This window comes from Neoarius graeffei, chromosome 5 (assembly GCF_027579695.1).
Source record: "Neoarius graeffei isolate fNeoGra1 chromosome 5, fNeoGra1.pri, whole genome shotgun sequence".
Taxonomy (NCBI): Eukaryota; Metazoa; Chordata; class Actinopteri; order Siluriformes; family Ariidae; genus Neoarius; species Neoarius graeffei.
The window spans coordinates 75,332,893-75,340,196 of NC_083573.1; the positions used below are offsets into that span (position 1 = coordinate 75,332,893).

At 36.7% G+C, this 7,304-nt stretch overlaps 1 protein-coding gene across 6 annotated transcripts in view; it reads right to left on the reverse strand.

Annotated features, from left to right (window-relative positions):
* The window catches only part of LOC132887063 (lethal(3)malignant brain tumor-like protein 4), a 156,608-nt gene extending 149,943 nt beyond the window's left edge, over positions 1-6,665 (reverse strand). Inside the window, exon 1 of one of the 6 annotated variants that reach the window (XM_060922396.1) lies at positions 6,583-6,665. The gene's annotated coding sequence lies outside the window, so the exon portion shown is untranslated. Of the gene's footprint in view, positions 1-6,480; positions 6,536-6,582 lie in introns of those variants that run through there. The other 5 variants (XM_060922397.1, XM_060922398.1, XM_060922395.1 and 2 more) reach the window with 5 other exon arrangements.
* Between the last annotated feature and the right edge of the window lie 639 nt (positions 6,666-7,304).

Below are 7,304 nucleotides of genomic sequence, written 5' to 3' on the forward strand. Positions count from 1 at the left end.
TTTTCAATGAGCATGTACAAATAGCTTCATATCTTCTCTTCCCCAAGTCTTAAAGCTGTACTGCCCTTCAGACTTAAAGTGTAGGTCATAAAAAGAACATCCCCCCCCCCCCGGACACCCAATTATTTTTGTTTAGTGGGCTGAAAGCTACCGAATTCAAATCGCAGACTTCCAACTTGATTTTTTTTTTTTAAATTGAACAATTAATGAATTTAGGGCCATGTGGCCCTAAATTCTCTGCCATTTTTCCTGCTTCACCGTGATGCAAAAAAAAGATACGACATCATGCAGCACGTGATGGGCTTTCCCTGTTCGTGCAAGGCATTGTGGGATACAAATTTGAAACAGGAGAGGGAAATGGAGGATGCGAGCGTGCAAATAAAACATGAAAGACTGACTACAGTAACAGAAAACGAGAAAAAAAAAAAAAAAGACGTCATGTTGCGAAGGAAAGGAAACGCAAGACCAAGCTAATAAATATCAGCTGTCAGCGAGCACCTCCGTGTGATCAGCTGTTTGTTTAGCAACAGAATGATGAAACTGTCAGTGCACGGTCAAGGTAAACCTGCACATGTGCACACAGACTTCCTCCGTCTGCATGAACGCATGCACGTTATTTGCTCGGGAATCCCCTCAAACTAAAACTTCCCAGCCACAGAATGGCCTGATGTTTTGTGAGATATTACAGAAAAACAGATCGCAATGACCAAATTTCAGAAGGAACTAAATTTCACTGATTTTAAATGCAATATAGAAAAGATGTGCATCAAATAGAAGTGGTGTTCTGACTGGATTATAAATCATTACATATGATACAAGTGAGAATTATTCTGCAAACAGAACTGAACAGTGATTATGTTGTTATGGATCAGCACTTTTCATGTCTCACGCTGGACTTCTACAGAAACAGCAAGCCAGCTGATCATCTGCTTTTGAAACCGGTGCTGGGATTTTAGAAGCAAGAAATTTTAGAAGAAGCGCAGATATAAAACATCAGCAGGGTACAAACCTCTGAAACTCCTGTGCTGTGTTACATCACTGTACAGCAGGTACATGATTGAGTAATGAGTTTTCATAAATGGCATGTTTAAAGCGAGACATGACAGGGGAAACTTTTTTTTTTTTAAATATGATTTGACATCCATCCTCAGTCAATTGTTCTTTCAAGTTATTTTTGTATTGGAACCTTTTCCAAAAGTGTACTTTTTTTTTTTTTGTGTGTGTGTGTGTGTGTGTGTGTGTGTGTGTGTGTGTGTGTGTGTGTACTTTTGCTGTCAAACGTATATACTAATTTCACTCTGAGAAAGACTGTTACATGTGTTTGTTCAAAGATCATTTCTTTAATGAAATAAGTAAATACCACGCAGCGTTCTTAAAATGAATGTTCATTTCGGGAAAGGAAAAAAAAAAAGATTGGTTCTGAATGGGTCAAAATGCAGTGGGGTTTTTTTAAGGAAATTGCCATATACAGCATCAGACAAGTTGATTTTTATTAGACATTTCATGTCTTAAGTAACGACAGAAGTCGTTTCTCTTTACTTAGTTGAGCGGTTCTTGACATATGGATTAATACAGTTGTGGAATAGGGCTATTTACTGCATTTTTATTATTTACCATTTGATCTCAAAACACATTAAGGTGGCAAGAAATTGCGCCAATTGACTTAACGAGGCACCTGTTAATTGAAAACATCATTCCAGGTTTCTACCTCATGAAGCTGGTTAAGATGATGCCAATAGTGTGTTTTTAAAAAAAAAAAAAAGTCATCAAGATGAACACTGGCTACTTTGAAGAATCTAAAATATGAAAAATTAACACTTGTTTACCATATAGAATTATGTTCCATATGTTATTTTATAGTTTTGATGTCTTTGGTATTTGTTTTCTACATTGTAGACAGTCAAAATACAGAAACACCTATGAAGGAGTAGGGGTGTACAAACTATTGGCTGGTACTGTACATCATAAACTTTATATTTAAAAAAAAAAAAAAAAAATCAGGAAACACCACGTTTCATTGAAGACGGCTTAAGCTCCAATCCAATGTTGAGAAGTATCAGATAAACACAGGGCTCAGTAGTGGACAATGCAATCTATCCATCTCTGACGTGGCCTAATCTGACATTTCAACCTGTAGTGTTGTGTTTTAAGCAAATGTAAGGAGAAAGAACACGTCTGACAAACTGTAAAATCACACCCTCTGACAATTCTTCAGCCCGTTTTAAGATCCAGCGTTACAGACACAGCTAAGCTACAGTCTTCTCTTCAAGAACACTGCATACAGGAAGACAGCCCACATGCACATTTAAATAAATTCACACCAATTCTAGATTGTGAAGTTTTTCCTTTGCAAATTCAAGTTTTTTTTTTAAATCTAGCCTTCTCCATTTCATACGAATTCTTAACCAACAAATAGGCAGCTTTTCATAATGCGCCAGTACAGAAAAAGCAAGTGCAAGATCATATGCTCCATATCAAGGTGTTCGTTCAATGCCAAATAACTAAAAGCTATATAAACAAACTCGTACTAAGCAATAAATTCACATTGGCCTTCAACATGAACTAAGGCTCTAAACAGGAAGTACTCTAGGGGCGGCCACAGAGCTGGAAACAACTCACAACTTCCCGACACCAAAGTGAAAATAAACACCATCAGCCCAAATCATATGGTATTACAGCTTTCTGCAGAACCCAAAAGTCTACACTTGTACAGAATCCAGCAGTCATACTGATGGGAAACTCCAAAAAAAAAAAAAAAAGTCATAGTTCGGTCTTTAAATGCAAGAAGTGTTCAGCGAGCGATGCCAAGCAGGTTCAGTTTTCCTGAGGAGCCAAACGACGACGAACAGGGTCCACATAACGAAGCAGAAGTCCTATTAATCATTACTTTGCTATGCACTTGGTTTTGTTCTATTTTACCACAGTCAGAAGTGTTCAGGATCATTTTTATTCATCAGAACTCCTGCAATACGCAATTATTTGTAAATTTCAAGACATGTACCACATCCAAAACCACCCATGAGTTAGGATGTGTATTTGAGTATCTCCCCCCCCCCCAAAAAAAAAAAAAAAAAAACACACCACACACACCAGAACAAGACCTCCCAAATATAATGAACGAGCAGTTCTGATCATGTAGTCATCCCATTTACATACACATCAAAATATAATCACGTGGTGGATTTCTCCATCATGAGAAAGGGAGTGTACAAGGGTCATGCCAAGGACTGCGTTGTGTCTTTGGAAAGGTAGAAGTTTTTTTTTTTTTTTACTTCTGAAACCATCAGATCTGTTCTTTCAATCAAAAATAGATCTCTGCTTTAGAAAGAAACTCTCAATCAACAGGTGCATCACACCATGCATCTTACACCAGTCAACAATTTAAAAAAAAAAAAAAAAAAAAAAAACCTACTCTTGCTAGTCATAATTTTAGACTTAAACTCTAGCACCTAGGCTTAAACGTGAGCAATTTATTAAAATACCATACTGTTCAGTGTTCATTCACTCATGACCACCTGCATTTTCTGAGACTTCAACTCTGATGAAGGTTTAAGCCATGCCCGCGTTACACAACTGCATCAAATTAATAACGGTACCGAAAAGCTCATTTCCCAACATATCCACCTCAAGTTATGCATCATTAACAGACATGGTCATTTCTTTTAAAGCATTATGAAGTCACTAACTTCAGTGGAAACACTTTAAAACCTTTTTCTATTTGAAAAAAAAAAGTTTTTCCTACATTCAGAAACATCTCTTTCTACAACACCATTCATGAAGTTTACATGCTCATTACTAACCCTGTTTACAAAGGGATATTACAGAGGATTTTCCAAAGTTTTGAAAACTGCATTTCATACTGAAAGTCAGAATTAAATACCAATACATGGTGTTTTCCTGATTAAAAACAATTACTGGAATTATATTCCAACAAACTTGTGTGGAAAGGTTTTTCCTTTGGAGAACATCCTCAATTAAATAAATATTTGAGTACAAACAGACATGTTCCCATTAACCTGCGTAGTGTGCACTAAAAAAAAAAAAAAAAAGCAGGAAATTAAAAAAAAAGGCACAAAAGGTTAAACTCATACATGGTGGGTTTTCAACTTAAACATTTTTCACAGCAAAATCTCCATACAAACACACACCAGGTCTTGGAGATCAGACACCATAAGTTGAACTGGAATGAGTGGCGAGAGGAGAAACCCAGCTTTAAATCAGACCACCACTTTTTTTTTTTTAAAATAATATTCAGGAAGCTCATGTCCTATAGCGTGATTTTTATTCACAAATTATAAATGATTTACAAATTATGACGTTAAATAATCGTTAACTTTAACTTTGGATTTAAAAATACACACATTTTTAATTGAACGTAGGTCCCTTGGCAAATTGTTCCAGTCCTGGCCTTTGTTAAACAAATATTTCTTTTCCTGGTGTAGTAGCGATGGAAGTCCTTGCTGCATTTGATTTTGAGGTCACTATTGATAAAGCCATTGAGATATTTGAAGGCCAGTTGTACTCTAATGATAGGTACGACGTTGCTTAAGTGTTTTCCACTTAAGTTCATATCGAGCATCAGTCGAAGAGGAGTATACTGCAACATTCAATACCAATTTAACGCATTTATTTTGGAGAATTTGTAGCTGATTCATGATGGAGTTGTTTTTAATCACCCCAGATGAAATCTGCACTCAATAAAAACACAAACCTGTTGCAAATTGAGTTTCGTTAACTTTTTTTTAAAAAGGTGAAAAAAAAACCACTTCTATTTTGCCTAATTAGAAAACAAAGATTTGTTTGGAGTACTTCTAAACAAAAGTAAAACCCTTTTTCTTGTTTTTGAAAATGTTAGGTTTTGTAACACTTGGCATAACAAGGTGATTTTTTTTTAATTTAAAAAAAAGTCACTTATGCAAGATAAAGGGTTTTAAACAAGATAGAGGGTTTTACTTTTGTTTAGAAGTACTCCAAACAAATCTTGCATGTTTTCTAATTAGCAGGCCACTATAATTTGAAAATTTGTAGCTGATTCATGAGGGTAGAGTTGTTTATCACCCCAGATGAAATCTGCACTCAGTTTAAAAAAAAAAAAAAAAAAAAAAACCACACCACAAACCAGTCACAAATTGAGTTGTCAACTTTTTTTTTATAATCTGAAAACAAAAAACAAACAAACCTTATGCCAAATGTTACAAAACCTAACATTTCAAAAACAAGAACACAGTTTCTTTTGTTTAGAAGTACTCCAAACAAATCTCACTTGTTTTCTAATTAGCAGGACACTATAATTTGAGAATTTGTAGTCGATTCATGATGGCGGAGTTGTTTTTATCACCCCAGATGAAATCTGCACTCAATTAAAAACACAAACCAGTCACAAATTGAGTTTCGTTAACTTTTTCAAATTAAAAAAAAAAGTTAACAAAAAACTCAATTTATGACTGGTTTGTTTTAAACCGAGTGCAGATTTCATCTGGGGTGATAAACAACTCCATCATGAATCGGCGACAAATTCTCAAAAGAAGTTATAGTGTCCTGCTAATTAGAAAACAAGCGAGATTTGTTTAGTGTACTTCTAAACAAAAGAAACTTTGCTTGTTTTTGAAATGTTACATTTTGTAACATTTAGCAGAACAACAAAGTGCTCCTCCACCTAAGACCTTTCAATGTTTCTAAACTTAACAGAAATCAACTGGCAAATATTTACTGTGAGCTCAGTAGAAAACTTGGAGTGTTCTGCTTTAATGGGTTCTCACTCATTAATGTACCTGGATTAAAAGCCAACTTTTTGAGACTGATGTAGGCAGTAAACAAACCAACCCTCTATTAACTAACACACACTTCCAGTTTTATAAAACTGGAAAATATATATATAGTGTTTATTAGCCTCCAAACAAACAACGACGCCATTAAAACTTTCAACAACTTACAAACAAAAACAAACATGACTTAGGGTCATTTATTACAGACACCTAAGCGCTCGACTCACCAGGAAACCGTCCAAAAAAAAACCCTTGCGTGTGAAATAAAAATATAAGTAATAAGTAGACGTTAGCTGTAAGCAGGCTGCTGAAAGGCAGGAGTGTTTTTCTCGCACGAGGAAGAGACAGAAGATCAGGAAGAGTTGTAACTGTAGCAACTAAACTGATACAAGCTAAAATATGAAAAGGAAACATTTCCGAGAAGAAAGAGGGGGAAAAAATATATAGTTTCACTTAGCAATACAGCTAGCAGCAGCCTGGAGACTATAAACCAGTCCAAGATAGGGTGTGTAAATATATAATTGTATATAAAGGGGTGACTGTGGCCCGTCAGTGTGTGTATGAGGGGCATCTCGGTTTGTTCCATTAGCTCGCTTTAAACAGGAGAGAAAGCAGAGCAGATTAGCGAGAGCACAGCCATCTCTCAGCGCATTTAAATACGATAGGGCACAAAACACACACACAGAGAGAGTTCACATCCGAGAGTCGTTCATACCCCAAAAGCGCCGTCCCTGCGTCCTCAAGTCTGAGCTTCATTATCACCATAACACCGAAACCCCCAAACTCAGGCTTGTATAAAATTATTTTAATTCCTTACCCCTGATACCAGTCGGTCAATGCTGTGACAGTCAAAACAGGGTTCTCCTCCTGCACGCACTGCGCATGCTCCGACACAGCCCTCTACTGGAGCTCGAACTAAATATCAACCCGAGACACTTATTAGATATGAACAGAGCAGGTGTGGGCTTCACCAGGAGGATGCTTTCTTTTCTTTTCTGTTGTTTGTTTGTTTGTTCACTTCAATATTAGTATTCTTCTCATGGGGCTTCAGAAACCTGCTGTTAACTGGTTCCATGCCTACCTAAGTAATAGGCAGCAGCGTGTGGAAGTTGGTGGCATACTGTCTACACCTGCTAATGTGATGTGTGGTGTCCCACAGGACTCAATATTAAGCCCTCTGATTTTCCTTATCTATATTAATGATATGAACAGAGCAGGTGTGGGCTTCACCAGGAGGATGCTTTCTTTTCTTTTCTGTTGTTTGTTTGTTTGTTCACTTCAATATTAGTATTCTTCTCATGGGGCTTCAGAAACCTGCTGTTAACTGGTTCCATGCCTACCTAAGTAATAGGCAGCAGCATGTGGAAGTTGGTGGCGTACTGTCTACACCTGCTAATGTGATGTGTGGTGTCCCACAGGGCTCAATATTAAGCCCTCTGATTTTCCTTATCTATATTAATGATATGAACAGAGCAGGTGTGGGCTTCACCAGGAGGATGCTTTCTTTTCTTTTGTTTGTTTGTTTGTTTGTTCACTTCA